The 22,482-nt window shown below is 39.0% G+C and overlaps 9 non-coding genes across 9 annotated transcripts; all 9 read right to left on the bottom strand.

Moving 5' to 3' along the window:
• Positions 1 to 1,621: 1,621 nt before the first annotated feature.
• TRNAE-CUC (transfer RNA glutamic acid (anticodon CUC)) lies at positions 1,622 to 1,693 on the bottom strand. Its single transcript has one exon. It is a non-coding gene; the product is annotated as a tRNA-Glu (tRNA).
• An 868-nt stretch (positions 1,694 to 2,561) lies between these two features.
• TRNAE-CUC (transfer RNA glutamic acid (anticodon CUC)) lies at positions 2,562 to 2,633 on the bottom strand. Its single transcript has one exon. It is a non-coding gene; the product is annotated as a tRNA-Glu (tRNA).
• An 866-nt stretch (positions 2,634 to 3,499) lies between these two features.
• On the bottom strand, positions 3,500 to 3,571 carry TRNAE-CUC (transfer RNA glutamic acid (anticodon CUC)). Its single transcript has one exon. It is a non-coding gene; the product is annotated as a tRNA-Glu (tRNA).
• Positions 3,572 to 4,433: 862 nt separating this feature from the next.
• TRNAE-CUC (transfer RNA glutamic acid (anticodon CUC)) lies at positions 4,434 to 4,505 on the bottom strand. Its single transcript has one exon. It is a non-coding gene; the product is annotated as a tRNA-Glu (tRNA).
• A 5,515-nt stretch (positions 4,506 to 10,020) lies between these two features.
• Positions 10,021 to 10,092, bottom strand: TRNAE-CUC (transfer RNA glutamic acid (anticodon CUC)). The gene has a single exon. It is a non-coding gene; the product is annotated as a tRNA-Glu (tRNA).
• A 2,729-nt stretch (positions 10,093 to 12,821) lies between these two features.
• Positions 12,822 to 12,893, bottom strand: TRNAE-CUC (transfer RNA glutamic acid (anticodon CUC)). The gene has a single exon. It is a non-coding gene; the product is annotated as a tRNA-Glu (tRNA).
• Positions 12,894 to 14,692: 1,799 nt separating this feature from the next.
• Positions 14,693 to 14,764, bottom strand: TRNAE-CUC (transfer RNA glutamic acid (anticodon CUC)). The gene has a single exon. It is a non-coding gene; the product is annotated as a tRNA-Glu (tRNA).
• A 3,654-nt stretch (positions 14,765 to 18,418) lies between these two features.
• On the bottom strand, positions 18,419 to 18,490 carry TRNAE-CUC (transfer RNA glutamic acid (anticodon CUC)). The gene has a single exon. It is a non-coding gene; the product is annotated as a tRNA-Glu (tRNA).
• A 3,663-nt stretch (positions 18,491 to 22,153) lies between these two features.
• On the bottom strand, positions 22,154 to 22,225 carry TRNAE-CUC (transfer RNA glutamic acid (anticodon CUC)). The gene has a single exon. It is a non-coding gene; the product is annotated as a tRNA-Glu (tRNA).
• Positions 22,226 to 22,482: the final 257 nt, after the last annotated feature.

Here is a 22,482-nt window from a genome sequence, read left to right as displayed (position 1 = left end):
GCGATCATCGGATGGAATAGCGGCAGGAGACAGAGTGCAGAAGGACATCGCGAGGACCGGTAAGTGTTATGGCAATGTTTATTAACTGTTTGTGTACATTTATAATGCATTTTTATGTGTTTGTGATTGCCTCCCATTATAGCCTATACGTTCGAGTTCGGTTCGTCGACCGTTCGACGAACCGAACTCGAACGGGACCCCCGTTCGGCGAACCGGCCTCGAGCCGAACCGGGACCGGTTCGCTCATCTCTAGTGTCGACCTTTGAATGCAGGAACTATTGCAGAAAAAAGTGGCACTCCCCTAGCAGGAATTGAACCCGTAAACTAAGAAAACTGCTTGCTAATTAATATGGGATATTCCACAGAGTTGCAGAAAACATATAGGGTTTTAAAAAAAAAAAGAGTGTTGCCTTCACTAAAAAGCTGTTTTTCATTTTAGTAGTTGAATCTTGCCTCATTTGAGCTGGAGTTAACAGGTCAATTCAATATACTGAAGATTGTAAGTTTTTTCCTCAGACGGTATGTAGTTTACTCATTATCTTTGGCAGGAGAGCCTAGAAACTTTACCATTCAGTTCCAATGTTGTATGGATAAGTAAGGAAATTTTAGGTCAAATGACAGGCCACAATGGCCAACCAATTGCGTCGGCCTTTGAATGTCGAAACAAGCACAGAAAAATTTGCATTCCCATACCGGGAGTCGAACACGGGCCGCCTGGGTGAGAACCAGGAATCCTAACCGCTAGACCATATGCGAAATGTTGTACTGTGAAGTCGATGATGTGGAAAAAAAGAACTTTATTTCTTTGAGTAAGCAACTTCTGCACGTTTGCAACAGAAGCTTTCCTTGTTAGCACAATAGGTGGCGCGTCAATCTCAAACTCTTAAGGTCATGATTGTGATCCTCACATGTGGCACTTTTCTTTGGAGATTTTGTCTCCATCTTGTCTAGAGAGCCACATTTGTTTCCACTGAGTATCAAAAATCAACAATAATATATTGAGGGGTTTGAGTCCCTTGACACCAAGTAGTTGGAAGTCGAAGGTAAGAATGATTTCCAATATGAGCTCAAATGGCTTTTTGTGCAAAAGAATGGAATGAATGGCTAAAAGCTCTTGTGGTCAGCATTTTTCGCTGCAAAGAGCAATTTTAAACTAAACTAACTTTGTCTGCAAGGTATGTGTCGACCTTTGAATGCAGGAACTATTGCAGAAAAAAGTGGCACTCCCCTAGCAGGAATTGAACCCGTAAACTAAGAAAACTGCTTGCTAATTAATATGGGATATTCCACAGAGTTGCAGAAAACATATAGGGTTTTAAAAAAAAAGAAAAAAAAAAAGAGTGTTGCCTTCACTTAAAAGCTGTTTTTCATTTTAGTAGTTGAATCTTGCCTCATTTGAGCTGGAGTTAACAGGTCAATTCAATATACTGAAGATTGTAAGTTTTTTCCTCAGACGGTATGTAGTTTACTCATTATCTTTGGCAGGAGAGCCTAGAAACTTTACCATTCAGTTTCAATATTGTATGGATAAGTAAGGAAATTTTAGGTCAAATGAAAGGCCACAATGGCCAACCAATTGCGTCGGCCTTTGAATGTCGAAACAAGCACAGAAAAGTTTGCATTCCCATACCGGGAGTCGAACCCGGGCCGCCTGGGTGAGAACCAGGAATCCTAACCGCTAGACCATATGGGAAACGTTGTGCTGTGAAGTCGATGATGTGGAAAAAAAGAACTTTATTTCTTTGAGTAAGCAACTTCTGCACGTTTGCAACAGAAGCTTTCCTTGTTAGCACAATAGGTGGCGCGTCAATCTCAAACTCTTAAGGTCATGATTGTGATCCTCACATGTGGCACTTTTCTTTGGAGATTTTGTCTCCATTTTGTCTCCATCTTGTCTAGAGAGCCACATTTGTTTCCACTGAGTACCAAAAATCAACAATTATATATTGAGGGGTTTGAGTCCCTTGACACCAAGTAGTTGGAAGTCGAAGGTAAGAATGATTTCCGATATGAGCTCAAATGGCTTTTTGTGCAACAGAATGGAATGAATGGCTAAAAGCTCTTGTGGTCAGCATTTTTCGCTGCAAAGAGCAATCTTAATCTAAACTAACTTTGTCTGCAAGCTATGTGTCGACCTTTGAATGCAGGAACTATTGCAGAAAAAAGTGGCACTCCCCTATCAGGAATTGAACCAGTAAACTAAGAAAACTGCTTGCTAATTAATATGGGATATTCCACAGAGTTGCAGAAAACATATAGGGTTTAAAAAAAAAAAAAAGAGTGTTGCCTTCACTAAAAAGCTATTTTTCATTTTAGTAGTTGAATCCTGCCTCATTTGAGCTGGAGTTAACAGGTCAATTCAATATACTGAAGATTGTAAGTTTTTTCCTCAGACGTTATGTAGTTTACTCATTATCTTTGGCAGGAGAGCCTAGAAACTTTACCATTCAGTTCCAATATTCTATGGATAAGTAAGGAAATTTTAGGTCAAATGACAGGCCACAATGGCCAAACAATTGCGTCGGCCTTTGAATGTCGAAACAAGCACAGAAAAATTTGCATTCCCATACCGGGAGTCGAACCCGGGCCGCCTGGGTGAGAACCAGGAATCCTAACCGCTAGACCATATGGGAAATGTTGTGCTGTGTATTTGATGATGTGGAAAAAAAGAACTTTATTTCTTTGAGTAAGCAACTTCTGCACGTTTGCAACAGAAGCTTTCCTTGTTAGCACAATAGGTGGCGCGTCAATCTCAAACTCTTAAGGTCATGATTGTGATCCTCACATGTGGCACTTTTCTTTGGAGATTTTGTCTCCATCTTGTCTAGAGAGCCACATTTGTTTCCACTGAGTATCAAAAATCAACAATAATATATTGAGGGGTTTGAGTCTCTTGACACCAAGTATTTGGAAGTCGAAGGTAAGAATGATTTCCGATATGAGCTCAAATGGCTTTTTGTGCAACAGAATGGAATGAATGGCTAAAAGCTCTTGTGGTCAGCATTTTTCGCTGCAAAGAGCAATTTTAATCTAAACTAACTTTGTCTGCAAGGTATGTGTCGACCTTTGAATGCAGGAACTATTGCAGAAAAAAGTGGCACTCCCCTATCGGGAATTGAACCAGTAAACTAAGAAAACTGCTTGCTAATTAATATGGGATATTCCACAGAGTTGCAGAAAACATATAGGGTTTTTTAAAAAAAAAAAAAAAAAAAAGAGTGTTGCCTTCACTAAAAAGCTGTTTTTCATTTTAGTAGTTGAATCCTGCCTCATTTGAGCTGGAGTTAACAGGTCAATTCAATATACTGAAGATTGTAAGTTTTTTCCTCAGACGGTATGTAGTTTACTCATTATCTTTGGCAGGAGAGCCTAGAAACTTTACCATTCAGTTCCAATATTCTATGGATAAGTAAGGAAATTTTAGGTCAAATGACAGGCCACAATGGCCAACCAATTGCGTCGGCCTTTGAATGTCGAAACAAGCACAAAAAAATTTGCATTCCCATACCGGGAGTCGAACCCGGGCCGCCTGGGTGAGAACCAGGAATCCTAACCGCTAGACCATATGGGAAATGTTGTGCTGTGAGGTCGATGATGTGGAAAAAAAGAACTTTATTTCTTTGAGTAAGCAACTTCTGCACGTTTGCAACAGAAGCTTTCCTTGTTAGCACAATAGGTGGCGCGTCAATCTCAAACTCTTAAGGTCATGATTGTGATCCTCACATGTGGCACTTTTCTTTGGAGATTTTGTCTCCATCTTGTCTAGAGAGCCACATTTGTTTCCACTGAGTATCAAAAATCAACAATAATATATTGAGGGGTTTGAGTCTCTTGACACCAAGTATTTGGAAGTCGAAGGTAAGAATGATTTCCGATATGAGCTCAAATGGCTTTTTGTGCAACAGAATGGAATGAATGGCTAAAAGCTCTTGTGGTCAGCATTTTTCACTGCAAAGAGCAATTTTAATCTAAACTAACTTTGTCTGCAAGGTATGTGTCGACCTTTGAATGCAGGAACTATTGCAGAAAAAAGTGGCACTCCCCTATCAGGAATTGAATCAGTAAACTAAGAAAACTGCTTGCTAATTAATATGGGATATTCCACAGAGTTGCAGAAAACATATAGGGTTTTAAAAAAAAAAAAAAAAAAGAGTGTTGCCTTCACTAAAAAGCTGTTTTTCATTTTAGTAGTTGAATCCTGCCTCATTTGAGCTGGAGTTAACAGGTCAATTCAATATACGGAAGATTGTAGGTTTTTTCCTCAGACGGTATGTAGTTTACTCATTATCTTTGGCAGGAGAGCCTAGAAACTTTACCATTCAGTTCCAATATTCTATGGATAAGTAAGGAAATTTTAGGTCAAATGACAGGCCACAATGGCCAACCAATTGCGTCGGCCTTTGAATGTCAAAACAAGCACAGAAAAATTTGCATTCCCATACCGGGAGTCGAACCCGGGCCGCCTGGGTGAGAACCAGGAATCCTAACCGCTAGACCATATGGGAAATGTTGTGCTGTGTAGTCGATGATGTGGAAAAAAAGAACTTTATTTCTTTGAGTAAGCAACTTCTGCACGTTTGCAACAGAAGCTTTCCTTGTTAGCACAATAGGTGGCGCGTCAATCTCAAACTCTTAAGGTCATGATTGTGATCCTCACATGTGGCACTTTTCTTTGGAGATTTTGTCTCCATCTTGTCTAGAGAGCCACATTTGTTTCCACTGAGTATCAAAAATCAACAATAATATATTGAGGGGTTTGAGTCTCTTGACACCAAGTATTTGGAAGTCGAAGGTAAGAATGATTTCCGATATGAGCTCAAATGGCTTTTTGTGCAACAGAATGGAATGAATGGCTAAAAGCTCTTGTGGTCAGCATTTTTCGCTGCAAAGAGCAATTTTAATCTAAACTAACTTTGTCTGCAAGGTATGTGTCGGCCTTTGAATGCAGGAACTATTGCAGAAAAAAGTGGCACTCCCCTATCGGGAATTGAATCAGTAAACTAAGAAAACTGCTTGCTAATTAATATGGGATATTCCACAGAGTTGCAGAAAACATATAGGGTTTTAAAAAAAAAAAAAAAAAAAAGAGTGTTGCCTTCACTAAAAATCTGTTTTTCATTTTAGTAGTTGAATCCTGCCTTATTTGAGCTGGAGTTAACAGGTCAATTCAATATACGGAAGATTGTAGGTTTTTTCCTCAGACGGTATGTAGTTTACTCATTATCTTTGGCAGTAGAGCCTAGAAACTTTACCATTCAGTTCCAATATTCTATGGATAAGTAAGGAAATTTTAGGTCAAATGACAGGCCACAATGGCCAACCAATTGCGTCGGCCTTTGAATGTCAAAACAAGCACAGAAAAATTTGCATTCCCATACCGGGAGTCGAACCCGGGCCGCCTGGGTGAGAACCAGGAATCCTAACTGCTAGACCATATGGGAAATGTTGTGCTGTGTAGTCGATGATGTGGAAAAAAGAACTTTATTTCTTTGAGTAAGCAACTTCTGCACGTTTGCAACAGAAGCTTTCCTTGTTAGCACAATAGGTGGCGCGTCAATCTCAAACTCTTAAGGTCATGATTGTGATTCTCACACGTGGCACTTTTCTTTGGAGATTTTGTCTCCATCATGTCTAGAGAGCCACATTTGTTTCCACTGAGTACCAAAAATCAACAATAATATATTGAGGGGTTTGAGTCTCTTGACACCAAGTATTTGGAACTCGAAGGTAAGAATGATTTCCGATATGAGCTCAAATGGCTTTTTGTGCAAAAGAATGGAATGAATGGCTAAAAGCTCTTGTGGTCAGCATTTTTCGCTGCAAAGAGCAATTTTAATCTAAACTAACTTTGTCTGCAAGGTATGTGTCGACCTTTGAATGCAGGAACTATTGCAGAAAAAAGTGGCACTCCCCTATCAGGAATTGAATCAGTAAACTAAGAAAACTGCTTGCTAATTAATATGGGATATTCCACAGAGTTGCAGAAAACATATAGGGTTTTTAAAAAAAAAAAAAAAAAGAGTGTTGCCTTCACTAAAAAGCTGTTTTTCATTTTAGTAGTTGAATCCTGCCTCATTTGAGCTGGAGTTAACAGGTCAATTCAATATACGGAAGATTGTAGGTTTTTTCCTCAGACGGTATGTAGTTTACTCATTATCTTTGGCAGGAGAGCCTAGAAACTTTACCATTCAGTTCCAATATTCTATGGATAAGTAAGGAAATTTTAGGTCAAATGACAGGCCACAATGGCCAACCAATTGCGTCGGCCTTTGAATGTCAAAACAAGCACAGAAAAATTTGCATTCCCATACCGAGAGTCGAACCCGGGCCGCCTGGGTGAGAACCAGGAATCCTAACCGCTAGACCATATGGGAAATGTTGTGCTGTGTAGTCGATGATGTGGAAAAAAAGAACTTTATTTCTTTGAGTAAGCAACTTCTGCACGTTTGCAACAGAAGCTTTCCTTGTTAGCACAATAGGTGGCGCGTCAATCTCAAACTCTTAAGGTCATGATTGTGATTCTCACACGTGGCACTTTTCTTTGGAGATTTTGTCTCCATCATGTCTAGAGAGCCACATTTGTTTCCACTGAGTATCAAAAATCAACAATAATATATTGAGGGGTTTGAGTCTCTTGACACCAAGTATTTGGAAGTCGAAGGTAAGAATGATTTCCGATATGAGCTCAAATGGCTTTTTGTGCAACAGAATGGAATGAATGGCTAAAAGCTCTTGTGGTCAGCATTTTTCGCTGCAAAGAGCAATTTTAATCTAAACTAACTTTGTCTGCAAGGTATGTGTCGACCTTTGAATGCAGGAACTATTGCAGAAAAAAGTTGCACTCCCCTATCAGGAATTGAATCAGTAAACTAAGAAAACTGCTTGCTAATTAATATGGGATATTCCACAGAGTTGCAGAAAACATATAGGGTTTTAAAAAAAAAAAAAAAAAGAGTGTTGCCTTCACTAAAAAGCTGTTTTTCATTTTAGTAGTTGAATCCTGCCTCATTTGAGCTGGAGTTAACAGGTCAATTCAATATACTGAAGATTGTAAGTTTTTTCCTCAGACGGTATGTAGTTTACTCATTATTTTGGCAGGAGAGCCTAGAAACTTTACCATTCAGTTCCAATATTCTATGGATAAGTAAGGAAATTTTAGGTCAAATGACAGGCCACAATGGCCAACCAATTGCGTCGGCCTTTGAATGTCGAAACAAGCACAGAAAAATTTGCATTTCCATACCGGGAGTCGAACCCGGGCCGCCTGGGTGAGAACCAGGAATCCTAACTGCTAGACCATATGGGAAATGTTGTGCTGTGTAGTCGATGATGTGGAAAAAAAGAACTTTATTTCTTTGAGTAAGCAACTTCTGCACGTTTGCAACAGAAGCTTTCCTTGTTAGCATAATAGGTGGCGCGTCAATCTCAAACTCTTAAGGTCATGATTGTGATCCTCACATGTGGCACTTTTCTTTGGAGATTTTGTCTCCATCTTGTCTAGAGAGCCACATTTGTTTCCACTGAGTATCAAAAATCAACAATAATATATTGAGGGGTTTGAGTCTCTTGACACCAAGTATTTGGAAGTCGAAGGTAAGAATGATTTCCGATATGAGCTCAAATGGCTTTTTGTGCAAAAGAATGGAATGAATGGCTAAAAGCTCTTGTGGTCAGCATTTTTCGCTGCAAAGAGCAATTTTAATCTAAACTAACTTTGTCTGCAAGGTATGTGTCGACCTTTGAATGCAGGAACTATTGCAGAAAAAAGTGGCACTCCCCTATCGGGAATTGAACCAGTAAACTAAGAAAACTGCTTGCTAATTAATATGGGATATTCCACAGAGTTGCAGAAAACATATAGGGTTTAAAAAAAAAAAAAAGAGTGTTGCCTTCACTAAAAAGCTGTTTTTCATTTTAGTAGTTGAATCCTGCCTCATTTGAGCTGGAGTTAACAGGTCAATTCAATATACTGAAGATTGTAAGTTTTTTCCTCAGACGGTATGTAGTTTACTCATTATCTTTGGCAGGAGAGCCTAGAAACTTTACCATTCAGTTCAAATATTCTATGGATAAGTAAGGAAATTTTAGGTCAAATGACAGGCCACAATGGCCAACCAATTGCGTCGGCCTTTGAATGTCGAAACAAGCACAGAAAATTTGCATTCCCATACCGAGAGTCGAACCCGGGCCGCCTGGGTGAGAACCAGGAATCCTAACCGCTAGACCACATGGGAAATGTTGTGCTGTGTAGTCGATGATGTGGAAAAAAAGAACTTTAATTCTTTGAGTAAGCAACTTCTGCACGTTTGCAACAGAAGCTTTCCTTGTTAGCACAATAGGTGGCGCGTCAATCTCAAACTCTTAAGGTCATAATTGTGATCCTCACATGTGGCACTTTTCTTTGGAGATTTTGTCTCCATCTTGTCTAGAGAGCCACATTTGTTTCCACTGAGTATCAAAAATCAACAATAATATATTGAGGGGTTTGAGTCTCTTGACACCAAGTATTTGGAAGTCGAAGGTAAGAATGATTTCCGATATGAGCTCAAATGGCTTTTTGTGCAACAGAATGGAATGAATGGCTAAAAGCTCTTGTGGTCAGCATTTTTCGCTGCAAAGAGCAATTTTAATCTAAACTAACTTTGTCTGCAAGGTATGTGTCGACCTTTGAATGCAGAAACTATTGCAGAAAAAAGTGGCACTCCCCTATCAGGAATTGAACCAGTAAACTAAGAAAACTGCTTGCTAATTAATATGGGATATTCCACAGAGTTGCAGAAAACATATAGGGTTTTAAAAAAAAAAAAAAGAGTGTTGCATTCACTAAAAAGCTGATTTTCATTTTAGTAGTTGAATCCTGCCTCATTTGAGCTGGAGTTAACAGGTCAATTCAATATACTGAAGATTGTAAGTTTTTTCCTCAGACGGTATGTAGTTTACTCATTATTTTGGCAGGAGAGCCTAGAAACTTTACCATTCAGTTCCAATATTCTATGGATAAGTAAGGAAATTTTAGGTCAAATGACAGGCCACAATGGCCAACCAATTGCGTCGGCCTTTGAATGTCGAAACAAGCACAGAAAAATTTGCATTCCCATAACGGGAGTCGAACCCGGGCCGCCTGGGTGAGAACCAGGAATCCTAACCGCTAGACCATATGGGAAATGTTGTTCTGTGTAGTCGATGATGTGGAAAAAAATAACTTTATTTCTTTGAGTAAGCAACTTCTGCACGTTTGCAACAGAAGCTTTCCTTGTTAGCATAATAGGTGGCTCGTCAATCTCAAACTTTTAAGGTCATGATTGTGATCCTCACATGTGGCACTTTTCTTTGGAGATTTTGTCTCCATCTTGTCTAGAGAGCCACATTTGTTTCCACTGAGTATCAAAAATCAACAATAATATATTGAGGGGTTTGAGTCTCTTGACACCAAGTATTTGGAAGTCGAAGGTAAGAATGATTTCCGATATGAGCTCAAATGGCTTTTTGTGCAAAAGAATGGAATGAATGGCTAAAAGCTCTTGTGGTCAGCATTTTTCGCTGCAAAGAGCAATTTTAATCTAAACTAACTTTGTCTGCAAGGTATGTGTCGACCTTTGAATGCAGGAACTATTGCAGAAAAAAGTGGCACTCCCCTATCGGTAATTGAACCAGTAAACTAAGAAAACTGCTTGCTAATTAATATGGGATATTCCACAGAGTTGCAGAAAACATATAGGGTTTAAAAAAAGAAAAAAGAGTGTTGCCTTCACTAAAAAGCTGTTTTTCATTTTAGTAGTTGAATCCTGCCTCATTTGAGCTGGAGTTAACAGGTCAATTCAATATACTGAAGATTGTAAGTTTTTTCCTCAGACGGTATGTAGTTTACTCATTACCTTTGGCAGGAGAGCCTAGAAACTTTACCATTCAGTTCCAATATTCTATGGATAAGTAAGGAAATTTTAGGTCAAATGACAGGCCACAATGGCCAACCAATTGCGTCGGCCTTTGAATGTCGAAACAAGCACAGAAAAATTTGCATTCCCATACCGGGAGTCGAACCCGGGCCGCCTGGGTGAGAACCAGGAATCCTAACCGCTAGACCATATGGGAAATGTTGTGCTGTGTAGTCGATGATGTGGAAAAAAAGAACTTTAATTCTTTGAGTAAGCAACTTCTGCACGTTTGCAACAGAAGCTTTCCTTGTTAGCACAATAGGTGGCACGTCAATCTCAAACTCTTAAGGTCATAATTGTGATCCTCACATGTGGCACTTTTCTTTGGAGATTTTGTCTCCATCTTGTCTAGAGAGCCACATTTGTTTCCACTGAGTATCAAAAATCAACAATAATATATTGAGGGGTTTGAGTCTCTTGACACCAAGTATTTGGAAGTCGAAGGTAAGAATGATTTCCGATATGAGCTCAAATGGCTTTTTGTGCAACAGAATGGAATGAATGGCTAAAAGCTCTTGTGGTCAGCATTTTTCGCTGCAAAGAGCAATTTTAATCTAAACTAACTTTGTCTGCAAGGTATGTGTCGACCTTTGAATGCAGAAACTATTGCAGAAAAAAGTGGCACTCCCCTATCGGGAATTGAACCAGTAAACTAAGAAAACTGCTTGCTAATTAATATGGGATATTCCACAGAGTTGCAGAAAACATATAGGGTTTTAAAAAAAAAAAAAAAAAAAGAGTGTTGCCTTCACTAAAAAGCTGTTTTTCATTTTAGTAGTTGAATCCTGCCTCATTTGAGCTGGAGTTAACAGGTCAATTCAATATACTGAAGATTGTAAGTTTTTTCCTCAGACGGTATGTAGTTTACTCATTATTTTGGCAGGAGAGCCTAGAAACTTTACTATTCAGTTCCAATATTCTATGGATAAGTAAGGAAATTTTAGGTCAAATGACAGGCCACAATGGCCAACCAATTGCGTCGGCCTTTGAATGTCGAAACAAGCACAGAAAAATTTGCATTCCCATAACGGGAGTCGAACCCGGGCCGCCTGGGTGAGAACCAGGAATCCTAACCGCTAGACCATATGGGAAATGTTGTTCTGTGTAGTCGATGATGTGGAAAAAAAGAACTTTATTTCTTTGAGTAAGCAACTTCTGCACGTTTGCAACAGAAGCTTTCCTTGTTAGCATAATAGGTGGCGCGTCAATCTCAAACTCTTAAGGTCATGATTGTGATCCTCACATGTGGCACTTTTCTTTGGAGATTTTGTCTCCATCTTGTCTAGAGAGCCACATTTGTTTCCACTGAGTATCAAAAATCAACAATAATATATTGAGGGGTTTGAGTCTCTTGACACCAAGTATTTGGAAGTCGAAGGTAAGAATGATTTCCGATATGAGCTCAAATGGCTTTTTGTGCAAAAGAATGGAATGAATGGCTAAAAGCTCTTGTGGTCAGCATTTTTCGCTGCAAAGAGCAATTTTAATCTAAACTAACTTTGTCTGCAAGGTATGTGTCGACCTTTGAATGCAGGAACTATTGCAGAAAAAAGTGGCACTCCCCTATCGGGAATTGAACCAGTAAACTAAGAAAACTGCTTGCTAAATAATATGGGATATTCCACAGAGTTGCAGAAAACATATAGGGTTTAAAAAAAAAAAAAAAAAAAAAAAAGAGTGTTGCCTTCACTAAAAAGCTGTTTTTCATTTTAGTAGTTGAATCCTGCCTCATTTGAGCTGGAGTTAACAGGTCAATTCAATATACTGAAGATTGTAAGTTTTTTCCTCAGACGGTATGTAGTTTACTCATTATCTTTGGCAGGAGAGCCTAGAAACTTTACCATTCAGTTCCAATATTCTATGGATAAGTAAGGAAATTTTAGGTCAAATGACAGGCCACAATGGCCAACCAATTGCTTCGGCCTTTGAATGTCGAAACAAGCACAGAAAAATTTGCATTCCCATAACGGGAGTCGAACCCGGGCCGCCTGGGTGAGAACCAGGAATCCTAACCGCTAGACCATATGGGAAATGTTGTTCTGTGTAGTCGATGATGTGGAAAAAAAGAACTTTATTTCTTTGAGTAAGCAACTTCTGCACGTTTGCAACAGAAGCTTTCCTTGTTAGCATAATAGGTGGCGCGTCAATCTCAAACTTTTAAGGTCATGATTGTGATCCTCACATGTGGCACTTTTCTTTGGAGATTTTGTCTCCATCTTGTCTAGAGAGCCACATTTGTTTCCACTGAGTATCAAAAATCAACAATAATATATTGAGGGGTTTGAGTCTCTTGACACCAAGTATTTGGAAGTCGAAGGTAAGAATGATTTCCGATATGAGCTCAAATGGCTTTTTGTGCAAAAGAATGGAATGAATGGCTAAAAGCTCTTGTGGTCAGCATTTTTCGCTGCAAAGAGCAATTTTAATCTAAACTAACTTTGTCTGCAAGGTATGTGTCGACCTTTGAATGCAGGAACTATTGCAGAAAAAAGTGGCACTCCCCTATCGGGAATTGAACCAGTAAACTAAGAAAACTGCTTGCTAATTAATATGGGATATTCCACAGAGTTGCAGAAAACATATAGGGTTTAAAAAAAAAAAAAGAGTGTTGCCTTCACTAAAAAGCTGTTTTTCATTTTAGTAGTTGAATCCTGCCTCATTTGAGCTGGAGTTAACAGGTCAATTCAATATACTGAAGATTGTAAGTTTTTTCCTCAGACGGTATGTAGTTTACTCATTACCTTTGGCAGGAGAGCCTAGAAACTTTACCATTCAGTTCCAATATTCTATGGATAAGTAAGGAAATTTTAGGTCAAATGACAGGCCACAATGGCCAACCAATTGCGTCGGCCTTTGAATGTCGAAACAAGCACAGAAAAATTTGCATTCCCATACCGGGAGTCGAACCCGGGCCGCCTGGGTGAGAACCAGGAATCCTAACCGCTAGACCATATGGGAAATGTTGTGCTGTGTAGTCGATGATGTGGAAAAAAAGAACTTTAATTCTTTGAGTAAGCAACTTCTGCACGTTTGCAACAGAAGCTTTCCTTGTTAGCACAATAGGTGGCGCGTCAATCTCAAACTCTTAAGGTCATAATTGTGATCCTCACATGTGGCACTTTTCTTTGGAGATTTTGTCTCCATCTTGTCTAGAGAGCCACATTTGTTTCCACTGAGTATCAAAAATCAACAATAATATATTGAGGGGTTTGAGTCTCTTGACACCAAGTATTTGGAAGTCGAAGGTAAGAATGATTTCCGATATGAGCTCAAATGGCTTTTTGTGCAACAGAATGGAATGAATGGCTAAAAGCTCTTGTGGTCAGCATTTTTCGCTGCAAAGAGCAATTTTAATCTAAACTAACTTTGTCTGCAAGGTATGTGTCGACCTTTGAATGCAGAAACTATTGCAGAAAAAAGTGGCACTCCCCTATCGGGAATTGAACCAGTAAACTAAGAAAACTGCTTGCTAATTAATATGGGATATTCCACAGAGTTGCAGAAAACATATAGTGTTTTAAAAAACAAAAAAAAAAAAAAAGAGTGTTGCCTTCACTAAAAAGCTGTTTTTCATTTTAGTAGTTGAATCCTGCCTCATTTGAGCTGGAGTTAGCAGGTCAATTCAATATACTGAAGATTGTAAGTTTTTTCCTCAGACGGTATGTAGTTTACTCATTATTTTGGCAGGAGAGCCTAGAAACTTAACTATTCAGTTCCAATATTCTATGGATAAGTAAGGAAATTTTAGGTCAAATGACAGGCCACAATGGCCAACCAATTGCGTCGGCCTTTGAATGTCGAAACAAGCACAGAAAAATTTGCATTCCCATAACGGGAGTCGAACCCGGGCCGCCTGGGTGAGAACCAGGAATCCTAACCGCTAGACCATATGGGAAATGTTGTTCTGTGTAGTCGATGATGTGGAAAAAAAGAACTTTATTTCTTTGAGTAAGCAACTTCTGCACGTTTGCAACAGAAGCTTTCCTTGTTAGCATAATAGGTGGCGCGTCAATCTCAAACTCTTAAGGTCATGATTGTGATCCTCACATGTGGCACTTTTCTTTGGAGATTTTGTCTCCATCTTGTCTAGAGAGCCACATTTGTTTCCACTGAGTATCAAAAATCAACAATAATATATTGAGGGGTTTGAGTCTCTTGACACCAAGTATTTGGAAGTCGAAGGTAAGAATGATTTCCGATATGAGCTCAAATGGCTTTTTGTGCAAAAGAATGGAATGAATGGCTAAAAGCTCTTGTGGTCAGCATTTTTCGCTGCAAAGAGCAATTTTAATCTAAACTAACTTTGTCTGCAAGGTATGTGTCGACCTTTGAATGCAGGAACTATTGCAGAAAAAAGTGGCACTCCCCTATCGGGAATTGAACCAGTAAACTAAGAAAACTGCTTGCTAATTAATATGGGATATTCCACAGAGTTGCAGAAAACATATAGGGTTTTAAAAAAAAAAAAAAAAAAGAGTGTTGCCTTCACTAAAAAGCTGTTTTTCATTTTAGTAGTTGAATCCTGCCTCATTTGAGCTGGAGTTAACAGGTCAATTCAATATACTGAAGATTGTAAGTATTTTCCTCAGACGGTATGTAGTTTACTCATTACCTTTGGCAGGAGAGCCTAGAAACTTTACCATTCAGTTCCAATATTCTATGGATAAGTAAGGAAATTTTAGGTCAAATGACAGGCCACAATGGCCAACCAATTGCGTCGGCCTTTGAATGTCGAAACAAGCACAGAAAAATTTGCATTCCCATACCGGGAGTCGAACCCGGGCCGCCTGGGTGAGAACCAGGAATCCTAACCGCTAGACCATATGGGAAATGTTGTGCTGTGTAGTCGATGATGTGGAAAAAAAGAACTTTAATTCTTTGAGTAAGCAACTTCTGCACGTTTGCAACAGAAGCTTTCCTTGTTAGCATAATAGGTGGCGCGTCAATCTCAAACTCTTAAGGTCATGATTGTGATCCTCACATGTGGCACTTTTCTTTGGAGATTTTGTCTCCATCTTGTCTAGAGAGCCACATTTGTTTCCACTGAGTATCAAAAATCAACAATAATATATTGAGGGGTTTGAGTCTCTTGACACCAAGTATTTGGAAGTCGAAGGTAAGAATGATTTCCGATATGAGCTCAAATGGCTTTTTGTGCAACAGAATGGAATGAATGGCTAAAAGCTCTTGTGGTCAGCATTTTTCGCTGCAAAGAGCAATTTTAATCTAAACTAACTTTGTCTGCAAGGTATGTGTCGACCTTTGAATGCAGAAACTATTGCAGAAAAAAGAGGCACTCCCCTATCGGGAATTGAACCAGTAAACTAAGAAAACTGCTTGCTAATTAATATGGGATATTCCACAGAGTTGCAGAAAACATATAGGGTTTTAAAAAAAAAAAAAAAAAAAAAAAAGAGTGTTGCCTTCACTAAAAAGCTGTTTTTCATTTTAGTAGTTGAATCCTGCCTCATTTGAGCTGGAGTTAACAGGTCAATTCAATATACTGAAGATTGTAAGTTTTTTCCTCAGACGGTATGTAGTTTACTCATTATTTTGGCAGGAGAGCCTAGAAACTTTACTATTCAGTTCCAATATTCTATGGATAAGTAAGGAAATTTTAGGTCAAATGACAGGCCACAATGGCCAACCAATTGCGTCGGCCTTTGAATGTCGAAACAAGCACAGAAAAATAACGGGAGTCGAACCCGGGCCGCCTGGGTGAGAACCAGGAATCCTAACCGCTAGACCAAATGGGAAATGTTGTTCTGTGTAGTCGATGATGTGGAAAAAAAGAACTTTATTTCTTTGAGTAAGCAACTTCTGCACGTTTGCAACAGAAGCTTTCCTTGTTAGCATAATAGGTGGCGCGTCAATCTCAAACTCTTAAGGTCATGATTGTGATCCTCACATGTGGCACTTTTCTTTGGAGATTTTGTCTCCATCTTGTCTAGAGAGCCACATTTGTTTCCACTGAGTATCAAAAATCAACAATAATATATTGAGGGGTTTGAGTCTCTTGACACCAAGTATTTGGAAGTCGAAGGTAAGAATGATTTCCGATATGAGCTCAAATGGCTTTTTGTGCAAAAGAATGGAATGAATGGCTAAAAGCTCTTGTGGTCAGCATTTTTCGCTGCAAAGAGCAATTTTAATCTAAACTAACTTTGTCTGCAAGGTATGTGTCGACCTTTGAATGCAGAAACTATTGCAGAAAAAAGTGGCACTCCCCTATCGGGAATTGAACCAGTAAACTAAGAAAACTGCTTGCTAATTAATATGGGATATTCCACAGAGTTGCAGAAAACATATAGGGTTTTAAAAAAAAAAAAAAAAAAAAAAGAGTGTTGCCTTCACTAAAAAGCTGTTTTTCATTTTAGTAGTTGAATCCTGCCTCATTTGAGCTGGAGTTAACAGGTCAATTCAATATACTGAAGATTGTAAGTTTTTTCCTCAGACGGTATGTAGTTTACTCATTATTTTGGCAGGAGAGCCTAGAAACTTTACTATTCAGTTCCAATATTCTATGGATAAGTAAGGAAATTTTAGGTCAAATGACAGGCCACAATGGCCAACCAATTGCGTCGGCCTTTGAATGTCGAAACAAGCACAGAAAAATTTGCATTCCCATAACGGGAGTCGAACCCGGGCCGCCTGGGTGAGAACCAGGAATCCTAACCGCTAGACCATATGGGAAATGTTGTTCTGTGTAGTCGATGATGTGGAAAAAAAGAACTTTATTTCTTTGAGTAAGCAACTTCTGCACGTTTGCAACAGAAGCTTTCCTTGTTAGCATAATAGGTGGCGCGTCAATCTCAAACTCTTAAGGTCATGATTGTGATCCTCACATGTGGCACTTTTCTTTGGAGATTTTGTCTCCATCTTGTCTAGAGAGCCACATTTGTTTCCACTGAGTATCAAAAATCAACAATAATATATTGAGGGGTTTGAGTCTCTTGACACCAAGTATTTGGAAGTCGAAGGTAAGAATGATTTCCGATATGAGCTCAAATGGCTTTTTGTGCAACAGAATGGAATGAATGGCTAAAAGCTCTTGTGGTCAGCATTTTTCGCTGCAAAGAGCAATTTTAATCTAAACTAACTTTGTCTGCAAGGTATGTGTCGACCTTTGAATGCAGAAACTATTGCAGAAAAAAGTGGCACTCCCCTATCGGGAATTGAACCAGTAAACTAAGAAAACTGCTTGCTAATTAATATGGGATATTCCACAGAGTTGCAGAAAACATATAGGGTTTTAAAAAAAAAAAAAAAAAAAGAGTGTTGCCTTCACTAAAAAGCTGTTTTTCATTTTAGTAGTTGAATCCTGCCTCATTTGAGCTGGAGTTAACAGGTCAATTCAATATACTGAAGATTGTAAGTTTTTTCCTCAGACGGTATGTAGTTTACTCATTATTTTGGCAGGAGAGCCTAGAAACTTTACTATTCAGTTCCAATATTCTATGGATAAGTAAGGAAATTTTAGGTCAAATGACAGGCCACAATGGCCAACCAATTGCGTCGGCCTTTGAATGTCGAAACAAGCACAGAAAAATTTGCATTCCCATAACGGGAGTCGAACCCGGGCCGCCTGGGTGAGAACCAGGAATCCTAACCGCTAGACCATATGGGAAATGTTGTTCTGTGTAGTCGATGATGTGGAAAAAAAGAACTTTATTTCTTTGAGTAAGCAACTTCTGCACGTTTGCAACAGAAGCTTTCCTTGTTAGCATAATAGGTGGCGCGTCAATCTCAAACTCTTAAGGTCATGATTGTGATCCTCACATGTGGCACTTTTCTTTGGAGATTTTGTCTCCATCTTGTCTAGAGAGCCACATTTGTTTCCACTGAGTATCAAAAATCAACAATAATATATTGAGGGGTTTGAGTCTCTTGACACCAAGTATTTGGAAGTCGAAGGTAAGAATGATTTCCGATATGAGCTCAAATGGCTTTTTGTGCAAAAGAATGGAATGAATGGCTAAAAGCTCTTGTGGTCAGCATTTTTCGCTGCAAAGAGCAATTTTAATCTAAACTAACTTTGTCTGCAAGGTATGTGTCGACCTTTGAATGCAGGAACTATTGCAGAAAAAAGTGGCACTCCCCTATCGGGAATTGAACCAGTAAACTAAGAAAACTGCTTGCTAATTAATATGGGATATTCCACAGAGTTGCAGAAAACATATAGGGTTTAAAAAAAAAAAAAGAGTGTTGCCTTCACTAAAAAGCTGTTTTTCATTTTAGTAGTTGAATCCTGCCTCATTTGAGCTGGAGTTAACAGGTCAATTCAATATACTGAAGATTGTAAGTTTTTTCCTCAGACGGTATGTAGTTTACTCATTACCTTTGGCAGGAGAGCCTAGAAACTTTACCATTCAGTTCCAATATTCTATGGATAAGTAAGGAAATTTTAGGTCAAATGACAGGCCACAATGGCCAACCAATTGCGTCGGCCTTTGAATGTCGAAACAAGCACAGAAAAACTTGCATTCCCATACCGGGAGTCGAACCCGGGCCGCCTGGGTGAGAACCAGGAATCCTAACCGCTAGACCATATGGGAAATGTTGTGCTGTGTAGTCGATGATGTGGAAAAAAAGAACTTTAATTCTTTGAGTAAGCAACTTCTGCACGTTTGCAACAGAAGCTTTCCTTGTTAGCACAATAGGTGGCGCGTCAATCTCAAACTCTTAAGGTCATAATTGTGATCCTCACATGTGGCACTTTTCTTTGGAGATTTTGTCTCCATCTTGTCTAGAGAGCCACATTTGTTTCCACTGAGTATCAAAAATCAACAATAATATATTGAGGGGTTTGAGTCTCTTGACACCAAGTATTTGGAAGTCGAAGGTAAGAATGATTTCCGATATGAGCTCAAATGGCTTTTTGTGCAACAGAATGGAATGAATGGCTAAAAGCTCTTGTGGTCAGGATTTTTCGCTGCAAAGAGCAATTTTAATCTAAACTAACTTTGTCTGCAAGGTATGTGTCGACCTTTGAATGCAGAAACTATTGCAGAAAAAAGTGGCACTCCCCTATCGGGAATTGAACCAGTAAACTAAGAAAACTGCTTGCTAATTAATATGGGATATTCCACAGAGTTGCAGAAAACATATAGGGTTTTAAAAAAAAAAAAAAAAAAAGAGTGTTGCCTTCACTAAAAAGCTGTTTTTCATTTTAGTAGTTGAATCCTGCCTCATTTGAGCTGGAGTTAACAGGTCAATTCAATATACTGAAGATTGTAAGTTTTTTCCTCAGACGGTATGTAGTTTACTCATTATTTTGGCAGGAGAGCCTAGAAACTTTACTATTCAGTTCCAATATTCTATGGATAAGTAAGGAAATTTTAGGTCAAATGACAGGCCACAATGGCCAACCAATTGCTTCGGCCTTTGAATGTCGAAACAAGCACAGAAAAATTTGCATTCCCATAACGGGAGTCGAACCCGGGCCGCCTGGGTGAGAACCAGGAATCCTAACCGCTAGACCATATGGGAAATGTTGTTCTGTGTAGTCGATGATGTGGAAAAAAAGAACTTTATTTCTTTGAGTAAGCAACTTCTGCACGTTTGCAACAGAAGCTTTCCTTGTTAGCATAATAGGTGGCGCGTCAATCTCAAACTCTTAAGGTCATGATTGTGATCCTCACATGTGGCACTTTTCTTTGGAGATTTTGTCTCCATCTTGTCTAGAGAGCCACATTTGTTTCCACTGAGTATCAAAAATCAACAATAATATATTGAGGGGTTTGAGTCTCTTGACACCAAGTATTTGGAAGTCGAAGGTAAGAATGATTTCCGATATGAGCTCAAATGGCTTTTTGTGCAAAAGAATGGAATGAATGGCTAAAAGCTCTTGTGGTCAGCATTTTTCGCTGCAAAGAGCAATTTTAATCTAAACTAACTTTGTCTGCAAGGTATGTGTCGACCTTTGAATGCAGGAACTATTGCAGAAAAAAGTGCACTCCCCTATCGGGAATTGAACCAGTAAACTAAGAAAACTGCTTGCTAATTAATATGGGATATTCCACAGAGTTGCAGAAAACATATAGGGTTTTAAAAAAAAAAAAAAAAAAGAGTGTTGCCTTCACTAAAAAGCTGTTTTTCATTTTAGTAGTTGAATCCTGCCTCATTTGAGCTGGAGTTAACAGGTCAATTCAATATACTGAAGATTGTAAGTTTTTTCCTCAGACGGTATGTAGTTTACTCATTATTTTGGTAGGAGAGCCTAGAAACTTTACTATTCAGTTCCAATATTCTATGGATAAGTAAGGAAATTTTAGGTCAAATGACAGGCCACAATGGCCAACCAATTGCGTCGGCCTTTGAATGTCGAAACAAGCACAGAAAAATTTGCATTCCCATAACGGGAGTCGAACCCGGGCCGCCTGGGTGAGAACCAGGAATCCTAACCGCTAGACCATATGGGAAATGTTGTTCTGTGTAGTCGATGATGTGGAAAAAAAGAACTTTATTTCTTTGAGTAAGCAACTTCTGCACGTTTGCAACAGAAGCTTTCCTTGTTAGCATAATAGGTGGCGCGTCAATCTCAAACTCTTAAGGTCATGATTGTGATCCTCACATGTGGCACTTTTCTTTGGAGATTTTGTCTCCATCTTGTCTAGAGAGCCACATTTGTTTCCACTGAGTATCAAAAATCAACAATAATATATTGAGGGGTTTGAGTCTCTTGACACCAAGTATTTGGAAGTCGAAGGTAAGAATGATTTCCGATATGAGCTCAAATGGCTTTTTGTGCAAAAGAATGGAATGAATGGCTAAAAGCTCTTGTGGTCAGCATTTTTCGCTGCAAAGAGCAATTTTAATCTAAACTAACTTTGTCTGCAAGGTATGTGTCGACCTTTGAATGCAGGAACTATTGCAGAAAAAAGTGGCACTCCCCTATCGGGAATTGAACCAGTAAACTAAGAAAACTGCTTGCTAAATAATATGGGATATTCCACAGAGTTGCAGAAAACATATAGGGTTTAAAAAAAAAAAAAAAAAAAAAAAAAGAGTGTTGCCTTCACTAAAAAGCTGTTTTTCATTTTAGTAGTTGAATCCTGCCTCATTTGAGCTGGAGTTAACAGGTCAATTCAATATACTGAAGATTGTAAGTTTTTTCCTCAGACGGTATGTAGTTTACTCATTATCTTTGGCAGGAGAGCCTAGAAACTTTACCATTCAGTTCCAATATTCTATGGATAAGTAAGGAAATTTTAGGTCAAATGACAGGCCACAATGGCCAACCAATTGCGTCGGCCTTTGAATGTCGAAACAAGCACAGAAAAATTTGCATTCCCATAACGGGAGTCGAACCCGGGCCGCCTGGGTGAGAACCAGGAATCCTAACCGCTAGACCATATGGGAAATGTTGTTCTGTGTAGTCGATGATGTGGAAAAAAAGAACTTTATTTCTTTGAGTAAGCAACTTCTGCACGTTTGCAACAGAAGCTTTCCTTGTTAGCATAATAGGTGGCGCGTCAATCTCAAACTTTTAAGGTCATGATTGTGATCCTCACATGTGGCACTTTTCTTTGGAGATTTTGTCTCCATCTTGTCTAGAGAGCCACATTTGTTTCCACTGAGTATCAAAAATCAACAATAATATATTGAGGGGTTTGAGTCTCTTGACACCAAGTATTTGGAAGTCGAAGGTAAGAATGATTTCCGATATGAGCTCAAATGGCTTTTTGTGCAAAAGAATGGAATGAATGGCTAAAAGCTCTTGTGGTCAGCATTTTTCGCTGCAAAGAGCAATTTTAATCTAAACTAACTTTGTCTGCAAGGTATGTGTTGACCTTTGAATGCAGGAACTATTGCTGAAAAAAGTGGCACTCCCCTATCGGGAATTGAACCAGTAAACTAAGAAAACTGCTTGCTAATTAATATGGGATATTCCACAGAGTTGCAGAAAACATATAGGGTTTAAAAAAAAAAAAAGAGTGTTGCCTTCACTAAAAAGCTGTTTTTCATTTTAGTAGTTGAATCCTGCCTCATTTGAGCTGGAGTTAACAGGTCAATTCAATATTTCTGAAGATTGTAAGTTTTTTCCTCAGACGGTATGTAGTTTACTCATTACCTTTGGCAGGAGAGCCTAGAAACTTTACCATTCAGTTCCAATATTCTATGGATAAGTAAGGAAATTTTAGGTCAAATGACAGGCCACAATGGCCAACCAATTGCGTCGGCCTTTGAATGTCGAAACAAGCACAGAAAAATTTGCATTCCCATACCGGGAGTCGAACCCGGGCCGCCTGGGTGAGAACCAGGAATCCTAACCGCTAGACCATATGGGAAATGTTGTGCTGTGTAGTCGATGATGTGGAAAAAAAGAACTTTAATTCTTTGAGTAAGCAACTTCTGCACGTTTGCAACAGAAGCTTTCCTTGTTAGCACAATAGGTGGCGCGTCAATCTCAAACTCTTAAGGTCATAATTGTGATCCTCACATGTGGCACTTTTCTTTGGAGATTTTGTCTCCATCTTGTCTAGAGAGCCACATTTGTTTCCACTGAGTATCAAAAATCAACAATAATATATTGAGGGGTTTGAGT

This window comes from Anomaloglossus baeobatrachus, chromosome 4, assembly GCF_048569485.1.
Source record: "Anomaloglossus baeobatrachus isolate aAnoBae1 chromosome 4, aAnoBae1.hap1, whole genome shotgun sequence".
Classification (NCBI taxonomy): Eukaryota; Metazoa; Chordata; class Amphibia; order Anura; family Aromobatidae; genus Anomaloglossus; species Anomaloglossus baeobatrachus.
This window is presented reverse-complemented; position numbering and strand designations above follow the sequence as displayed.